This window comes from Peromyscus eremicus, chromosome 15 (genome assembly GCF_949786415.1).
Source record: "Peromyscus eremicus chromosome 15, PerEre_H2_v1, whole genome shotgun sequence".
Classification (NCBI taxonomy): Eukaryota; Metazoa; Chordata; class Mammalia; order Rodentia; family Cricetidae; genus Peromyscus; species Peromyscus eremicus.
Window position 1 is genome coordinate 9,194,754 of NC_081431.1, and position 20,354 is coordinate 9,215,107.

The 20,354-nt window shown below is 43.2% G+C and overlaps 2 long non-coding RNA genes across 2 annotated transcripts; both read left to right on the forward strand.

Moving 5' to 3' along the window:
* Positions 1 to 781: 781 nt before the first annotated feature.
* Positions 782 to 13,961, forward strand: LOC131925578 (uncharacterized). The gene is made up of 3 exons (XR_009383295.1): positions 782 to 3,555; positions 7,088 to 7,175; positions 13,754 to 13,961. It is a non-coding gene; the product is annotated as an uncharacterized LOC131925578 (long non-coding RNA).
* A 1,857-nt stretch (positions 13,962 to 15,818) lies between these two features.
* On the forward strand, positions 15,819 to 17,107 carry LOC131925285 (uncharacterized). The gene is made up of 2 exons (XR_009383209.1): positions 15,819 to 16,241; positions 16,516 to 17,107. It is a non-coding gene; the product is annotated as an uncharacterized LOC131925285 (long non-coding RNA).
* Positions 17,108 to 20,354: the final 3,247 nt, after the last annotated feature.

A 20,354-nucleotide genomic window follows, 5' to 3' on the forward strand; every position in this document is an offset into this window, starting at 1 on the left:
CTGGGTCACGCGTGCTCTACCTCACATTCTAACAGAGAAGAAAAGCACCAGGCCGTTAACCATAAAGGAAAAATAATACCACACTCGGCTGAAATCACATCCAACTGGAGTCCTGTTTGTAATCCTTCATCCTTTCTGGGAGTCAGTCAGCTGCCATGGACACCCCCACAGGATGGATCTTTTTCCAAGGCAACAAACGCTCAATTCATGGGGGAACTGGAGCCCGGCTCCTGTGCTGTTTCTTCGAGGTCCTTGAAAGGGTGGAATATGAATTGAAACCAAAGACAGATTATTTTCAGAAGTGAGCACATTTTCACCCTGGTTTAAGGATGTCGGCCTTATCCCTCTCTTGCATAAGGAGGGTGTCCCAGCTCTGTAAGCCATTCCCAGTGACTTCACAGGGCCTGGAAGACAGGCGGGTCTCTTCTGTTCCAGCCGCGCTGCTTCTGACAGCCTTAAGTGCAAAAGCAAATGTTTCGTTTAGGTAGGGATCTTAAAATAATGAGGCTTGGCTTTTGAAAAGATTAGCTACAAGAAAGAAAAATGCCGTAGGAAGTCGTAACAGTAATGGTTATCATGATATTAATATGCAACATCTGGGCTTCCAGGGATTATGCCAGTGAGCTCCAAAGGGCGGCTGAGTGCACACAATTTGGGTGAGAGAGAGGGGAGAGAAACACACACACACACACACACACACACACACACACACACACACACAGAGAGAGAGAGAGAGAGAGAGAGAGAGAGAGAGAGAGAGAGAGAGAGAGAGAATAATTCTTTAAGTCTGAATGTGAGTCTGTTTTGCAGAACTATCAGAATTTTACTAAAGCTTCCTAACTATTACCTGCTAAAAGATGAGAAGCCTTCCTATTGGATAAAACTATGCAGCTGACTCTATACTCCATTTCTGTGCAACAGAGAAAAACAGGGCCGGGAAAATAATGGCTCACAGGGTAAAGTGCCTGCTGCACAAACGTGAGAACCTGAGTCTGGGACCCCAGCTCCTGTATAAAGAGCAGAATTGGTGCTGTGCATCTATCACCCCAGCACTGGGGGCTGAAGAGGGGCATGAGGCAGGTGGCAGTTGCTTGTCAGTCTGTCCAGTGGAAACAGCAAGCAGTAAGTGCCAGGTTCAGAGAGAGCCCCTGCTTCAAATGGTAAGTCAAAGAAACAACCGAGGAGGACATTCAGACGTCAGCCTCCGGCCTGCACACATGCCCTCACAGATGAACACACTCCTCCTCCATATACTCACACACTCAGATGCTATAGTGGCCTGCTTGTTTCCAGACTTAGCTGTAAATTCTTATCTGGATAAGTCCTCCTGGTATCATGTTATTGGAAGTATCTTATCTCCAAACCTCACGAGTGCCATCATCTGCAGGACCCGCTGCGAATAGTGAAATAGGAAAACTCAGGAGTCTATAGAATGGAACCCTAGTTACCCCATCCCCTTGGCCGATTACCTGGTTATATGCTCACTGTCCTTTCTTACCTCCACTGCTTCTTGGGAACTGCAACATCTTGTTAGTCCAGAGGCAGAGGCTAGGTGAGTGATATGTCTCAATCTGAAGTCTATCTGTATGTTAAAAACAATGTTGTGGGGATAGGGATGTGGCTTCATTGGTAGAATGCCTGCCTGGCAAGCGCAAAGGCTAGACTCCATCACCAGGAGTGCATAAACTTGGCAGGAAATGGAGGCAGGAGGATCAGGAGCTTCAAAGCCCTCAGGTACATGGAGAGTTCAAGGCCAGCAAGTGCTGTATGAGGCCCCATCTCAAGGAAAAGAGAAGGAACTCTGTACTGCCACAGATCAGTCAAATTTATCTGTTCTCATGCAGAGCGGAGTTAAATGAAACAACTCAGCTTTGTTTCACACAGCGCTGATTTTCATTTGGACAGTTGGATGCTTCTCAATTCTTTCCGTCATCAGATAATTCCTAAGGCCTTATCCATAATGGTTTTGGAGGAATGTGAGCTAAGGGTGAAGACATATGGGCCCCGAAGTCAGGTTGGACACTGAAGTATTTCTTGAAGATCCCTCCTTCCTTTTTTACAATTTTACCTTTGTTCTTCTTATGTGTCATAACGCTTTTCTCCAATTCATATTTCTACCACTTCTGTTTAAAAAACATAATCACTATTCCCTGTGCTTAGCCTGGTACTTGCTCTCGAGTATAACCACCCAAATTGATGTTCTGTCTCTCACTGTGATTTCTCCACAGGAGACACGGGACTAGTCACAGGGACAGTGCTATCCTTTCACATTCCACTGAGTTTCACACCTGCAAGGCAGCCCTGCTATTATCTCTCTACAGGACTTGTCTCTGTATTAGTTTTCTATTACTACCTAGGCTTAGTGCACACCTTATCTCTTGTGAGTCAGAAGTCCATACTCATCTGAGCTACACTGTCTTCTCAGTATCCCACATGACTCCTACGGAAGTGTCAGAGGCAGCAGGAGGGGAAGATTTGCTTCCAACCTGACTCAAGTTTCTACCAGAATAAATTCCCTCATAGCTGTGGGACCCAAGCCTCCCAAGGTGTTGCTCACTGTCCCTGGATTGTGCTTTTCTCTTGGGGGTTCCACTTGGATCCCTACCACATGGTCCCTTCAGAAGTCCTCTCACATTTCCATTCTCCTAGTTAGCACCTTTAGAGATGTGACTAGATGTGGCCCAACAAGATAACTCTTTTGTCATATACATAATATGGTCACGGGAGTGACATCTAACTAGATCCTTGGATACCACCTATGCTCAGTGGAGAGAATTAACTATAAAAGAGCAAAGTCAGGCTGGGCAGTGGTGGTGCATGCCTTTAATCCCGCACTCATGAGGCAGAGGCAGGTGGACCTGTGGGTTCGAGGCCAGCCTGGGCTATAGAGTGAGTTCCAGGAAAGGCTCCAAAGCTACACAGAGAAACCTTGTGTCAAAAAAAACCAAGAAAAATAAAAAAGCAAAGTCTCAAGAGTCATATTCAAACCCTGTTGACTATATCTTCTCTTTATTCTCTGCTGGGCAAAGTACCATTGATGATCTAGGAATTAAAACACACATCCTGCTTACGCTGTCCTGATACATGCAGGCTGAGGTTCTAGGCACGGTTCCACGTTTGTCACGATACCATTACATTTATCACCTCCTATTCCTTCTATCTACATACATGGTGGACTACGTCAAGACGTAAGAAATTGAAATACTGTGGGATTCTCAATTTCCTTCTGCATACTCAGATCCCGCATTCTATGTCTTGGGTGTTAAAACTCCTTTCTTTGGTTTGCAGAGCCTGAAGGGGAGCTGTGAGGGTTGTTTAGCAGAAGGGTTGTTTGGAGGCTCACTACCAAAGGAAGAGTAAGTTCCCTGCACTGGGTATGCTACCCTATATGCTCAAAGCTCATTCCTTTCCTGCTAGAGCCAAGGACACACTGCAGCTCCAAATACGAAGTAACAGAACGGCTCACATGCACCAGGCATCTGGAGTCTCTCATAAAGGTTGCTACCCCGTGAGAAAACGTCCTCAAGAATGGGCTAGAAGCACATCGCTGAAAAGGTACCAAAGTTTGTGGTTCTTTTAAAAGTTCAGATTGAACAATTATTTTGCATCTGTCGTCCAAATGGATAAAGCTGATGGTGGCCAGAAATGGAATAAACAGCGAGGCAAGAGTGGCCCTGCTATAAAACAAACTGCTCAATTGTTTTTTTCCTTTGAAACCTATTTTCATAAAGGAAATAGAGGGAATGCTACTGAATGTGCCTGATTATTCTTCCTGTTGTGGGATTAATGAAGCCAGGCTTTTTGGTTTGTTTGCTTGCTTCCTTTTGTTTCTATCACTTTCTCTAGTTAAAAATAAAAGCTATGCAAGAGTACTGGGTAGCATACCCACACACGTGTGCACCCCAAACCTGCAAGAAACAACTGCTTTTTGTCTGTTTAGCAATGTAAAAATATATCCTGTTTTGTTGATTTTCTGTTAGGATAGCTGGAATTTGAGTCACTGCACACTATAGACTGAATTTCAGGACTCCTCAGTTTGAAAAGAATGAGCATAGGAAATTTTCCAGAACCACAGCTCTTTACTGCAAATAGGAAAAAAAAAATCTGGAGTTTATCCCTGAATATTCTCTGAAAGACAGCAGGGTCTGCAGTCATTCTAAACTCAGAATATCCCAGATAAGACCCAGATAAAGGGAAAGTTCATGCCTGATGCCTTTTCACATGTTTGCAGGGAACAAGGATTGTGCACTCTTTGCCAAGGGAATGCTGAGAATAAAGGCAAGAGTTAAGTTAGGACAATATTTAACAAAGCGTGTTGAACTGGCACCAAGCTTCCATTAATGGAATTAAAAAATATCTGCCAGTGTTCCAGGGAAGATGATTCCCACAGTTCCCCTCCAAAATATTTTCAACTCCGCAGGGCGAGACAAAGGGGTGGAAGAGATGAGTGAAGAAGCAGATTGCCTCACGGATAGTTTGGCTAAGCTGGGATAAATTATGTTAGCCTCTGTATTCTGATCATTACCTTCCCTGAGACATTATGGACAGTGCCATTGCCCCAATTGGTGGAGACAGTTTAAAAATTGATCTGGAAATCTCAGCAGTTGACCCAGAACCCCACTCTTTGTCAGCACATTCAGTCACATCTGGTCTTGAGCTGTGAAATTATCGGCCTGATTCAGAGCTGGTCGCTCCGATAGCTGCAGGCATTTCCCCTCAAAGCAGCTCCTCTCAGAGAGGAAGGGAGCCAGCCCAACATAGCCTTCATTACTGGGTCACTATGTGTATATTTTGTATGTGTGTGTATTTTTATTCATTTAGCAAGAATTAACTATCTACAGTGAGTCAAACTCATTTCTCAACACACACATGACATAAAGCACCCCCAAGAGGGAATGAAGGACTGGTTTTCCTGTAGGGCTGAGGAGGTGGCTTCTTAGTAAAGTGTTTGTCACTCAAGCAGGAGAGTTCTAGTCCCTAGCACCTATGGAAAAAGCTGTTTCAGTCGTCTGGCCACGGATGGAGTGCCAGGCTCCAGCAAACAACCTCTCACCCCTGCTCACATGGGATTAAATGTAGTGGGGAACCACACAAAAGATGTGAAAATAAGAAGGAAAGGCTCGCTGGGCGGAAGTGCTTCAGGCGGAGAAGGAGGTGGAGGACGAGATGGGGTAAAAGAAATTGAAAGCATGGAAACTCGTTTTTGTTTTTTGTTTTTTTGTTATTGTTTTTGTTTTTTTTTACACGTATGAAACTGCCAAATAACCAAAATTTTAAAAATTAAATAAAGCTAGACATGGTGGCACATTCCTAAAATGGCAGGGTTGGGAGGACTTTAAGATGGCAAGATCCCTGGTGCTTGCTGCCAGGCCAACCAGTGAGCTTCAGGTTCAGTGGGAGACCCTGTCTCAGAGAGTAAGGTAGAGAGCAACCAAGGGAGACACTCACTGTAGACCTCTGACCACCTCACACATGTGATCCATGGGATCTGATGCCCTCTTCTGGTCTCCACAGGCACCAGGTACACATGGTTCGCAGATATACACGCAGGCAAAATACCCATACACACAAAATAGTAAACAAAAACCAAAAGCACACTGCTTAAGAAGCCTCTGGAAGTCAGAATTTAAGCCACAGGCCCACAGCCACAAGGGATTTCTGAGCAGAGGGATCCAGCTGGGATTCACAACCCCAGTCTCTTTGACTGTGCCATCTGCATTTCCAACAGGGGTCATGCTGGCCACTGTAGGACAGCGATGACTTGAATGAGTCCAGTCTCCAGTTGTTCACCACCTTTCAAAGAGATTAGGTAGAACAACCTACTCAGGTCACCTCAAAAGGTTATCAGTAAACTGTTCAAAGCTTCCTGTAACTCAGGTGAGAGCTTCCACATCATTTCCTTGGAATAACAGTCAACTTTCTTTGTCCTCTGATCTCAGTCTAAGTGTGTGGCTTCCTCAGAAGCTGCTGTCCCCACTCTCCTGGGGTCTATGCAGCTCCATTCTGGTCACATCACGCTGTCCCTCCCATGTCTTAAACTGTTATAAGAGTTCATGACTCTTCCTGGGGATATTTTCAGCCACACACTAACTCCGTTTGCATTTGATTGAGAAATCCTTTTACTTGGCTCATATGTCCTCCAAAGCTTATCTTTATTATTACATAGGTCATATTTAGCTGTCTGTTACCATTGGACCATAAATTCATTCTCTCTCATTCATATTTCTGATCCCAAAGTGTGAGATCAGTAGGTGACTTGGAACATGCTCATTAAAAAAAAAAAAAAAAGTGGAAGGTGATTTCTTTGTTTCACATCACCCTTTTGTTATTCTGGGGTCATGGAAAGTGTTGAATTGTACATGACTTCTTAATGTTTTCAAAGCAATACTTAGAAGGATGTTTTCCACATTTGTTATAGTCACACACAGACTTCATCAGTTATCTGTCTCTAAATATAGGAAAGTAGAAGCTCCTGAGCATTCATAACATCTATCTCCCCACATATTCAGATGCAAAAGGGCAAACATGCCTGTAGTCATTAGATCATTTAACTAACATTTATCATTTGCACATTCTCAGGGTCCCATGACACTTAAAAAAAGTAACTTTCCCTAAATAAAGTCTCCATACTCCCTCTTCTCTTGTCTGTAATCAGCAGTGTTAGCCTCTCGCATTTCAAAGGTATTTCACATCTAATAGTATAATGGGGACTTCTATCTTCTGACAAGATGTTAAAATAATATGGCCTCTTTTCTTCCTTCCCCAAACCTAATCTGGAATATCAAGCCGGTGCAAGGACCTGAGATTGACTGATCTGAGAAAATCATGCCACAGTTTTGAGATACCATAGAAAATATGAATGGATTCTGAGGAAGTAGAAACAACAGCTCAGACTAGGTGGGGGCTGTGCGTTATAAAGGGTTGGGATGCAGCCTGTCCATTATGCTCTTTTCTTACACAATATTGCCCAACAGGACCATTGCCCTGAACTTGCAATCCTCCTTGTTCCCTAAGTTTTCTAGGTAGTTGGATGATGACCTTAAGCTTCTGGTCCCCTTACATCCACCTCCCACATGCTGCATTTCAGTGCTTGAACCATCATGCGCAGTTCATCTTGGATTCTCTTGAAGGGCCTCGTTGATATCCAGCTGGCAGATCCTCAGTCTGTTGTCAAGGTAATGTTGTGGCAATCCTACAGGAAAGCAGGGCCACGGTTTCAGGCTCTTCAGCTCATCAAAGAATTATTATCAAAGGAGATTTATGACATGCTTCCCAACTACAGAGCAAAAGGAGAGGAGAGGAGAGGAGAAGGGAAGGGAAGGGAAGAGGAGGAGGGAAGAGGAGGAGGGAAGAGGAGGAGGGAAGAGGAGGAGGGAAGAGGAGGAGGGAAGAGGAGGAGGGAAGAGGAGGAGGGAAGAGGAGGAGGGAAGAGGAGGAGGGAAGAGGAGTCTCTTGTTTGTAGCAAACCTGAGATGGTACTTGTAGTAAGATCCGATGGTATCCCTGGGCTCCCTGAACGGACAACCACTGGCTGATTTTGAGCATGCTTTACCCATGGGATGAGAAGCCAGTTGTGTGGCTTTGTGTTTCCTTGTTGACTTTGTGTTTTAGTCTCTATTTTAACAAGTGAAAGACAACATAGAGTTGCATCAAACCAAAGACTGCGTTTCTTTAGCCCCCACCCGAAGTCTTTGCAGGTTCTGAACTTGCCCCCCATCTGGGTCTGTGCTCCATTTCCCCCATCATGTGCAGCTTGTCATTATCCCTTCTCAGGCAGATTCCTTTCTTCCAAGACCAGAAGGCAGCTTCCTAGGTGTGGATGTCTCAGACAAGGAAGCACTGATAACAGAGGGGTAGCCACTTCATCATCCTATGTGGGAGCTGAACAACCCCCTCACCCTCAGGCTGAACCCATACAGCATGATGTGAATCAGAGATCTCCAATCACATTTGTCTTTGAAGACAGCTTTGGGCTCCCTGGTTTAAAGTGATCCCTGAGCCAAAGATTCAGGCCATTTGCAGAGATCTTGGCAATAGGAGCCCCAGCTGTCAGCAAGCATAAGCGGTGAGTGCACACGCGCACATCCAGTGAGATGGAGTCAGGGGAAACCTATCTGCCCTGTGTCAAGACGTTGCACATCCCTGAGGGTGCTTTTGATAGACTCCGGCTTGTTCCAGGATAGTCGCCCCCGAAGCATAAGGCATCTCTGTCTTGGATACCACTGGTCAGAAAAGAATGACACAGTTTTATTTTTGTATTACCTGGGGGTGGGGTGGGGTGCTTTGCTAAAAAGTGTCACACACCACTAGCTTTTCAATCAGAAAATGGATGTTAGCTGGGCGGTGGTGGCGCACGCCTTTAATCCCAGAACTCGGGAGGCAGAGCCAGGCGGATCTCTGTGAGTTCGAGGCCAGCCTGGGCTACCAAGTGAGTTCCAGGAAAGCTACACAGAGAAACCCTGTCTCAAAAAACCAAAAAAAAAAAAAAAAAAAAAAAAAGAAAGAAAGAAAATGGATGTTGATCTTCTGTCACCTTCTGTGACAGGACTTTTTTTTTTTGTTGTTTAATTTCCAAGCTGATATCTAGGTGCTTGTTATGCCCTTGCCTTTAGAACTCCCACAGGGTAGGAAGCAAAAGCTTTATGGAGCTAGCAACTCACCTCATCTTCTATAAAGTCCCAAGCTATAGGGTGGTAGGTCATGGTTCAAAACACTGAAGTTTTCTCTCAATTATCTGATTGCTTTGTTCCTAAAGATTTCCAGCATACAAATGCTAAGTTCAACAGACCATTGCATTGACTGATGGCTTCCTGTGAATATCAAAACAAACAAACAAACAAAACAAAACAAAGCAAAACCCCATGAACACAATGACAAAGCCTACTGGCAGAGGTATGTCTAAAAACCAAACCCCACCACAGTTAGTACATAAAAGCTGCACTTTTGAATTCACTACCAAGGCAAAGAGTCCAGTATCACAAGATGTCATATCTCTGATTATCGTCTGCCACCTCTTGATTCAGAGATGCAGATACTGAGACATTTTATATCTGTGTGTGGTGGGGTGCAAAAGCACATGTAGAAAATGTGTATGGAGATCAGAGGACAACATTGGGTAGCATTCTTCGGATGCTGTCCCCCTTTTTTTTTTTTTTTTTTTTTGAGACAGGATCTGGTCTGGAACCATGTTAGGCTAATCTCCAGGGATCCACTCATCTCTACTTCTCCATGCCAGGATACCTGACTCTTTTCACTTGTGTTCTGGGGATTGAACTCAGGTCCTCATGCTTTCAAAGCAAGAACCTTACCAACTGGCCTATTTCTCCAGCTCCTGACTCTGAGTCTTCTTGATTGCAAGACCAGCAGTGACAAATGTTTGAGAGGCTGATTTACAGCTCTTGTGGACTGATGTGATTGAATATTTAAAATTTAACTGTAGCTGTCTGTCACATGAAGAGCGATGTATGGTCTCCAGTTTTCAATACTCAGGCTTGGCTGTGCTTGGGCTAAGTTTTGGGTGAGTTATTAAAACAATGTTACTATTTGTAGCCTACCTAAATATGCTCCCTCTCCACAGCAGAAAAATTTGAAATCCAAGAAGTCAATATGACATCAGAGTGCCCTTGGCTGATTTTCCTCCATATAAACTAGCTACCTATAAATGGATAATTGAATTGGAACCTCTAGGGTTCAAGTGCCTTTGGAGTACTCATCCAAGTAAGCCAGACATTTTTCTTTTACTCTGATTAACCTCTAAAAAGATATAATTGTCTCAATCTGGGCACAAGAGAGAAAACATAAACAAAACCTCAAGTATATTCAGTGGGAATAACTTGATACAGGGGGTTGGACTTTTGAGTCTTCAGAAAGGCCAAAGAATGGTCTCCAGTGTTAGCTTCCAGGAATGCTCCCTCAGCGCTGAAGCTTTAGAAACTCTTCAGCTGTGTGACAATTGCAGAGTCAGAGTGACTGAAAAGCTTGCTTTTGTGTATTTAACTCTGCCAAGGATGCAGCAGTCGGAGTTACTGTGCTCACACCGACGTCAGAGGATCAAGAAACAAATGGTGGCTGTACTCTGGAGTGCTGCTCCCTGACTGCCACATCCACCGGCTCTTAAAGGACTTGAAACTAGGTCTAAACCCTGCAACCCTGCTGCTGCTGAAAACCTTGAACACCCCGCCCGATCTTGCTTGCTAGTAGACGTCAACCAAGGCAGCAGTTGTGTGGAAATGGCTTCCTTTTGCTGGCCACGTTTTATGTCCCCTCAACACATTGGTAGAACCTACTGCACATGGATATAATGTTACTTCTAATTTATTTAAAAATAATATAAATTTCATATATACATACATACATACATACATATTAGATTTTTATCATATTTACCTCTCACTATTTTTCTTCAACACCCCCCCCCCCTTCCAGGACTTACCAACCCATCTCCCTCCCAACACCAGGTCCTTTTAAAAATATCATTATAAATAGTTCGCTTAGTTCAGTTAGTGCTGATCATATGCAAATGAGCGGAGGACATCTATTGGGACATCAGGCGACCTATCAGTGTCCGTATCCCGAAAGGAAAGTGACTTGTCCTCCCTCAGCAGCCATCACCTGCCAATAGTTCCTTGGCTAGGTGTAATGCTGGGATTTTGATTGGCTTGATGTTGTGTGGGTATCATGTGAGCTGTGAATTCATTAGCATTTACCATGTTGTGTCCTGAAGCCAGCATTTCCTAGCTTTCCTCCTCATCCTTTCGATCTTCTATGCTTTTGGCCCACTCTACCCTGGTGTTCCCTGGGCCCTGGACAGCACAGGCTGCTATAGGTGAACCACTTACTGCTTGCTGAGCACTCATTGTCTGAGCCTTCATCACTACCCACTACAAGAAGCTTCTCTGACCATGGCAGAGAGGAGCACAAGTCTGTGGATAAAACCATAAACACTTAGACAGCAGTTTGACAACATGACCATTTAGAAAAACAATATCAATCGATTCTTCCTTGGGGCCTATGACATCCCTAGCCATGGTTTCTGACCATGTTTACAGATCAGGCATGGATTCCCTCCTGTGGAGTACCCTGTATCAAGTGAAAATTAGTTTAAACAACTAAGCTTGAGTCTATTTATTATGTGGTAGGAGAACACTGGTAATGCCTACTAAAAGTTCTATCTTCTGGGGTTGGGGATGTAGAGCTCATGTGGTAGAGTGACTGTGTGGTGTGTAAATCCCTGAATATCTTGACCCTCAGTACTCAGTGGTAGTACACACCTGTACCCCACCCCTTGGGAAGTGAAGACCAAAGGATCAGAAACTCAAGTCAGAGGCCAATCTGGAATACACAAGAGAAAACTTATCTCCAAAAAACCAAGTAATTAACTACAGTGACAATTCTTTCTTCTGAGAGAATCTTCTCCCTTGTTTTGCTTTTCTCCCTGAAGAGAATTGGCCGGCCTTCCTCCTGCACTACCTCTATCTATTGTATACATTTATATTTTTGCACTTTTGTTGAAATATATTTTTGAGGGTTTTTCTTTATTTTCAAATAAACTATGATGTAGTCATTTCCCAGTCCTATTGCCCAGGATTACCTGTGACTCATCTTAAGTTTTGTATATATTCCATCAATAAAATGGAATTGAATCAGATCAATGTTGGTTTTTTTGACTGGTATTTTGGGTCAATTCCACAAGTGATATTTAAGTGAGGATCATGATATCAATTGTAAAAACCCAGGTACCTAGAATCCCAGGGTTGGGGTGTAGAGAAAGGAGCCCTGGACAGCCAGCCTAGCTGGATCTGTGATCTGATTCTGTGATCTCCAGCTTTAAGGAAAGACTCTTGACTTAAAAATAAGATGGAGAAAAATAGATGAAGACACTCAACATCTGATATCAACCTCTGGCTCCCCCATGGGCATATATGAGTAAGCACACCTACATGTTCACACTCCTATAAGTGTGTATACACACACACACACACACACACACACACACACACACACCACACACAAGTTCCCTAACAAAAAAAAACCATAACCAATGTTTTTGTAATGACCTATGGGCTATCTTTTATAGAGTCACTAAAAATAGCTCTATTATCAAAAAGAACATGAAGAACACAGGGGAGATGATTGACTATCAGGCTAGGGATCCAAGATGCCTCATATGCAGTACTTGCTCATGCAATGCTCCCCGGTTTAAATGAAATGAGATGGGTGGTGTGAAGAACAGTGTGAGAGGAGAGTCTGCAAGGTTGAGAGTCCCTGCGTTTGATCTGGATGACAGAGAGTTGTTAGACCCAACATGACAATGAGAGGCATAAGCACCGGCAGCCAAGAGCTGTCATCTGGGGTGGAACTCTTCCAAACGCCTTCCGTTATCATTCCAAACCAAGTCAGCTCTGTGAAGGTGGGACAGGATGTACAGACACACGCACTGTGCTGAGTCCACAGGCAAAGCACAGAGAACACTTGAAAGAGCCATTCTATTAATGCACACCAATTATAATGATGGCATTCACAATGGTGAGAATGCTTTTCAGAGGACAAAGGGGAAATGGGCCATCAACAAGCAAAATAATTAACAATTCAGAAATCATAACAACATTACATGGCCTATTTACTGCAGCACAGACACGAAAAACAACAAAAAGAAAAGTACAGCTGGACAGGGGCTCATACTTATAATCAGTGCTTGGGAGACTGAAGCAGGAGGATTGCTATGAGTTCCAGGCTAGTGAGGGTTGCATAGCAAGACCCCATTTCAACACAATACAACAACAACAACAAAAACCAACCAACCAAATATCTTTACTGTGAGGGCTGGAGAAGTGGCCCAGCTCTCAGGAGTGTTGCTGCCCTTGCGGAGGAGGATCTGAGTTGGGCTCCCAGAATGCAATGTCTGGCGGCTCAGAGTGACCTGTCTATAACTCCAGCTCAGGAGATCCTGGCACCTCAGGCCTCCGTGTGAAGCACACACATACACATATACAGATAATTAAAAATAAAATAAATTTTATCTTTAAGAACATCTGTGTTGTATTCTGTTAGATGTGTAAGCAAATGCGTCAAGGTAAGTGCACACATTAAATTAGCCAGTGTTTGGGTTTCCCCAGAGGTGACAGGAGAATAGAACTCTGGTGTGTCGGCCTTGCTCTATAACTCCAGCACCAACCACACCGACTTTTGCAGATTACAGGCAATTTTTAAATATTTGATTGACTGACTGACTTTCTAGGAAAACACACCAAAGCAGAAAATAATAGCAAAATCTTAACTAAGCGAAATCACTAAAAATCTCCAGCTGGCCAATCTCTCCTCCCTCCCCCTTCCAGGAGATTAATTGCAGCACTTAACATTTGTAAAGCACTTCTGACACATCAAAATGGCCAGAGGGGAATATGTACTGAAAATCTAATCCATTATTATTAAAAAATTGCCTTGTGGTCCCAGCAACTCCCCAGGGAAGCAGAGATGGGAAAGAAAGGGAAACTCACATTCAATATTTTTCTCAATGTCTTAATTTGGGAAAACGCAGAGGGTTTGTTGGTGGTTCATTCAGAGGTCTGGGCAAAGGTTCAAGCCCATTCCTGAGTTATCTAAACTGATTCATCCTTCCCCTGTCTAAAGCCAACAACTGCAGAGGTTTGCAGCAGCCGCTGCCCTGGCTGCGCTTCACACTGAGGGCTTTAGTAATCGTTCTCTGGTTGGTCTCCTTATCGTCTGGTGCTTCTCTGTCTCATCTCCTTCCCAGAGGCTCCCAACATAATCAGCATCTCCTGCAGCTGCTGACAGACACAATGAGTGGATGAACCAAAAGGTTAATGGAAGGGGACCGGTGAATCCAGTTTGACCTGGAGTAAAGGAAACAAGGCCAGAAGTTGAGCAAGAGTGACATGCAAGCAGAGAGTCAAAAGGACTTTAAAGGGGCTGGACACAAAGTCAGGAGAAAAGAATGCAAGAGGTGAGCTGGGCATTCTCTCACACTTTCTCCACCAGCAAAAAAACTTACAGCCTCGACAAGTTAAAATGCTTTATTTGCTTATTTGAAGAGGTGTCTTATATAGATTATAGGCAAACACCATTCTATCTCTCTCTCTCTCTCTCCATATATATATATATATATATATATATATATATATATATATATGTATATACATATATATATATTTCTATAAGAGCTATTGATGTAATACATGCGTAATTTACCAGCTCTTTCTGTTGGGAGACCTTTTCAAGCTGGGATGATCATTTGTCAGAGTGCCCTGCCCAGCATCTTCTCTCCCTCTAACCCAAGTGCCCAGGTAGGGTGGTAGAGAATGACTTCTCCCTGCTACTGTGTGGCATCTTAGTGAGATTTTTCATCTGGATTTTCAGGACTGAGCATATAACCCAAGGTGCTCAAACTGGGCTCTTTCTCCCAAGTCCTAGAAAATGAAGTCAAACAAGGTAAAGGACTGGGAAGATGCCTCAGTACAGTGGCAGTTTGCAAGCATGAGAACCTGAATTCAGATCCCCACCTCCCACATTAAATAAGCCAAGAGTACACTTGTAACCCTGTTACTGGGGAAGCAGAAACAGGTGGACCCTGGGGCTTATTGGCAGCCATTCCAGCTGAACTTGAGTACTAGGTTCATTGCAAAACCCTGCCTCAAAAGCTAAGGTGGAGAAAGACAGAGGAAGATACCCAATGCCCACCTCCATTCTCCACACGCAAATGCACACTAACCTGTACACACAGGTACACACAGATGACAGACAGACAGACAGATGCACGCACATGTGTGTATGCACACACACACACGCTGGAAAATAGTGGTATTATCTCAACAACGCTGAAAAAGATTGTAAGACAGGTGAACGTAAAACTAAGGAACACCATTGGGAGTTCAGCTGATGCAGTTCTGTCCCACTACAAAGCTCTAGAAACATCAGTCACAGTAGTAAACAGTCCCCAGCCATATGTGCAGTGTTCATGGTTCTGGCTAGAAAACAGGGTCTCTGTAGACTCTAAGTGCAATTACAGTACTGTCTGGCCTCATCCATCCATCTGTTGCCGTAGGCATACTTTTCTAAGAATATAAAGAATACAACAGAAAATAAGCTCTTATGCTAGGAATGCCTGCTGCCTCCCCATTGGCCCCAGCTCATAGAGACAGTTTCCCTTCTGAATGAGATGGGATAAATTAAGCCAGTTATCTCCATGTTAATCTTATCTACAGTAGTCAGTTTATAAAGAGCGAATGTTTTCTTTAGCCCAAGTTTTCAGTCTACAATCAATTGGCCTACAGGGCACAGCCATGCAGAGGTAATAATGTGCCTAAAAACTGTTCCTATTGTGCCCTAGGAGCACAAGAGAAGAGAGACAGGCTGGTGCTTCATGTTTCCCACTGGGGACACATCCCCAGTGATATAGTAACTTCACACTAGGACCCAGAACTAAGAAAGTTCAACTACCTTGTTCCTGGGCTAGAAGCCTCCAGCATACGTAAATTGGGTGGGGGACATTTAAGATTCAAACTACTACACAGGTGGTATATTGGTTACTTCAATCATTTTTGTGACCGAACAACTGACATGAAACAACTTAAGAGAAAAAAGGTTTATTTTGGCTCATGGGTCAGTCACAGGGTGTGGAGGGTATAGTAGATGATAACTGTGGCAGTGGGAACACATGAAAGTTGTTTGCTCATATCTCACTAGGACAGGAAGCAGAGCAGACAGGAAGCAGAGAGTAGACAGGAAGCTGAGAGCAGACAGGAAGCAGAGTGGACAGGAAGCTGAGAGCAGACAGGAAGCAGAGTGGACAAGAAGCTGAGAGCAGACAGGAAGCAAAGTGGACAGGAAGCTGAGAGCAGACAGGAAGCAGAGTGGACAGGAAGCAGAGGAGACAGGAAGCAGAGTGGACAGGAAGCTGAGAGCAGACAGGAAGCAGAGTGGACAAGAAGCTGAGAGCAGACAGGAAGCAAAGTGGACAGGAAGCTGAGAGCAGACAGGAAGCAGAGAGTGGACAGGAAGCTGAGAGCAGACAGGAAGCAGAGTGGACAGGAAGCAGAGTGGACAGGAAACAGAGGAGACAGGAAGCAGAGTGGACAGGAAGCTGAGAGCAGACAGGAAGCAGAGCAGACAGGAAGCAGAGTATACAGGAAGCAGAGAAAATAGGAAGCAGGGAGCAGACATGAAGCTGAGAGTGAATAGAAAGCATGGCCAGTAACTCATTTCAAACATTCAGACCATACTAGGTAAGTAAGAGGAGTGGTATAGAGGACCAGTGTGGTCTGTGATGGCCTAAGAAACTTTTATGGGCCAGATAGGACTGGATTTAGATTTTGAATGACATACATTGGACACAAATGACTGGACACTTCCCAGCTATGATGGAGGGGGTGAGTAAAATTATTTATTTAGAAAAACCATGATGCGTACTAAGAGGACAACATATAGGCATCATGGCAGAAATGATGAAGGATAAAGAAGCTATTAGAAGAAAAACTGAGAAAACCATTCTCTTTTCAGATGACAAAAAAACCTGCAAAGTCTGGATAAGGAGTTGGAACTTTATTGACTGCATCCTGTGGGTAAAATGACATCAGTGGAAAACACAGCAAAAAGACATTTTAATAAAAGAAAAGGTAAGACACCTGAGGACTGAGAACTGTTGATGCTGGTGAAGGCTTGGAGGAAAATATGAACTCAGGATGAACTTTGGACATTTCCACTTGCTTTGTTACCAAACCACAGACAACTATATACATCTCATTTATTCTCAGAGCAAAGGATGGAGTTCTTTTTGCTGGGGGTTTCCAGTGGTACAGGACCAATCATCTAAGTCACTTCCTCCCCTGATTTGAATTAGAGACAGATCCTGTGAGCCACAATAAGTGCTAAGCTAGCCTGAAGGATTGATGCTGCCATTCACACTGCAGAAGGGGGAGTCTTCTTGGGTGGGTCCTTACTCATTTCTTTTGACGTTCAGAAGTATAGTCAGCAAAACTACCAAGTCTTTTTGAGTGCCATCTTAAGTTTTCATGCCCAGCTATCTGAACTTTAGAACAAACATTCTTAAACATCTTTACACTCTCAATAAACAAAAATTTCTTTGCATGTATCAACCAGGAGTGATTTAACACTGGGAATAAGAAACCTAAGTGAACGTGATACCAATCAGAAATTAATCTGATAATAAGGGAATGAGGGGAAAACATTTGGAAAGATGGAGGAATTCTTTATAAATTCCGATTCACAAAAAGTATTTCCTAATAAAGATCATATGTGTCCTCATAATTTAAGCATAAGGCTTAAATTCATCGATGGAAACAATATGGGGCTTAGATGTCCACTGCAGAAGTCACACTGAATGGAAAAGTTTATCATAAGTACTTGGAAGAAGTTGTTTTACAAACTTGTCATCATCACAACCATCATCACCATCATCATGACCACTGTCATTACCATCATAATCATCATCAAATCACCACCAAATGAAATGTTTATTGAACAGCTATCATATGATAAAATGCCAGTGATACTCAGGTAAACAAAAATCTGTTTTTCCCAAACACTTTGTTTGTAAAATGTTAAACATACACTTTTTGAGATAAATCCATTTGGATGCTAGGAAGGGAAGAGTACTCAAACACTTAAACCAAGGTTAGCCTCACAGTGCCACTGATGAGATGTCTCTTTTCTGCTGTGGAACAATCTTTGTACATGGTAATATGTAAATATGTGTTACTCTCACTGGTTAGTAAAGGGCTGACTGGCCTATAGCTGGGAAGGAAGAGATTGGGCAGGAGAGCCAGACCACGAGGACTCTGGGAAGGAGAAGGGCAGAGTCTCAGGAGTCACAAGCCAGATGCAGAGGAAGCAAGATGTGTACAAAATGAGGTAACAGGCCATGAGCCACGTGGTAGAACTTAGATAAGAAATATGGATTAATTAAGTTGTAAGAGCTAGTTAGTAACAAGCCTGAGCTATCAACTGAGAATTTATAATTAATATTGAGTTTCCCTGTTGGTTATTTGGGAACTGGCAAGTGGGAAAGAAAAGCCCACCTATACTTTTAAAATGGCACATTATTAGTATTTCGTGTTAAGGGAAGTTTATAATGATTCTTCTCCATGCTATAGCATAGGATCACTTGGTTTTATTGCACAATACTCCCCTATGCTCCATTTCTCCTCATACCTTTTTGCCACTAATTTTCCCACCTGCTCAGCCAGTGTCTGGGTATGGAGCTAAGCAGAGACCATTATAAAAGGCCACACAACACGAAATGGTGCTTTGTCCATCAAGCCCCTGAGATTCAGCCTGAAGACTTTGAAAGGAATCTCATACTGTATCTGCACCCTGGTCTTGAGGAAATCGCAGTGATCCAGGAAAAGTTAAAAGGTCAGCTTGCTGATTAATGCAGATATTACTGCAGACAGTACTGCCTCTAGCAGAGAGGAACCCCAGAGTTGGTAAGGTCAGCTTTGCCTCCACAGTGTTCAGGGATGCCAGGAAGTCCACGAGACCTTTTCTACTCTTTAAGTAAAAAAAAAAAAGACGACCAAAAATGAACAAACAAACAATAAATAGGTTTTCATCCTTGGGGAGGACATTATGAGAACACTCCAAGAGTATGGAGAGGGTAGGAACATGTTAAATATTGACATTGTCGTGAGGAAAAAAAGAACAGGAAATAGAGTTATGAAAGTTTCACAGGGATGTGTTTTAAGTTCTGGGAAATGTTTAAGACAAAGTTTTATAGGATGAATGTGGTATTGCAAACGTGGCCATGAAAAATGAGAAACAGCTTCTTCAGACTGAGACACCTGATTAAATAATCGTTAAGTCTGCATTGGCAGATTCCAGGTTGAATTCTCTCTTACTTGGTCAACAGCAGTCATGTGAAGTGAGCAGGGTATCCAGCATGAACACCATTTTATCAATGGAAATGCTGAGGGTCAGAGAATCTTGTCAGAGTATGACTGAGTAGCACCAGCCCCAGGAAAGCTACACTAGGGATAGTTTGGTAACCTGAGGTGTAGTGGGTAGCTGCTCCAGCTTTGACCTGGAAGTATTACACCTAGTGAGGCTTCTGGTAACTGCCATGCCTACCTATGACCTGCTCCTGGGGCAGGACCAAGGTGGGAGCTCTTAAGATCCGAGATCCGGATGTGCTGGCCCTCTTGGTTCCTGGTGATCCTGGATGTTGGATGGCAGACCAGTCAGAGTTCTCCAGAGAACCCCGCTGGACTGTACCTCACCTGTCCTGGATCCTGTAACCAACCCCTTTACTGGCTGTAAGTTACCCCAAAATAAACCTCCTTTTTAACTACGTGGAGTTGCCTTGTTAAATCCCCACATTACTGAGGAACATTCTGGAAGGTTCTACCTGGAATTTTTATCTAAGGAGTGCATCTATAAGTAAATCAGAACAAGGATGGTTATTTTGAGATTGGTCATTTTTTTTCTTTTTTTCTTTTTGAGTTGAAAACTGTTTAATAATCTTTTTCTCTAGCAATATTTACAAAACTGCTAATTCACAACTTATTTAGTTATTATTTATCTTTTTTCCTTTTTTATTATTAAAAAATTTTGTTTTCATTTTATATACCAACCACAGATTCCCCCCTCTTCCCCCTTCCTGCCCCCCAGCCTTTTCCCCCAACCCTCCTCCCATTTCCACCTCCTCTAAGGCAAGGTCTCCCATGGGGAGTCAGCAGAGCCTGGTACATTCAGTTGAGGCAGGTCTAAGGCCCTACATTTTTTTCTTAGAATGTATCATTATGATGTCAGGTTGAAGAAGAAATTGATAAAAATGGCCTGGATAAGGATATTCACTTTATAAAGTTGGTCACAATAGAACTATGAAGCCGGTGGTTACAGTTATGCTTTGAATATGAAATGTCCCCATTGGTGTGCATGTTTGAACACCTTAACTTTTTAAAACTATGACATCAGTTGTTTTGTACAATGCCTCACACTTTAGCTTTGCTGTCTCATTTCAACATGGTGAGTGTGGAGAGCATGACCTATGAGTTGTAATGTACTCAAAAATTAGGATGTCCATATAAGATTTTCCTTTTGAATAAGTTCAATTTATTCACATAAACATTCCTTATGATATCATGCTAATATAAAGGTTCCTTAATCAGGCTTGACTCCAATCAGAGGTAATCCAAGGGAATGCAAATCCTAGGTCTCCTGTGAAGTTTCTCTTTCAGGAAGAAGACATCTCTATATGAAGCTTCCAGAGATGTCCAAGCCTTTGCATGTGAGTGGCATATATATTGGAATACTGTTGATTTTGTGACATAGATAAATATGCTCAGACCCATTCCCAGGTGTCTGGTAAACAGTGTGGGATA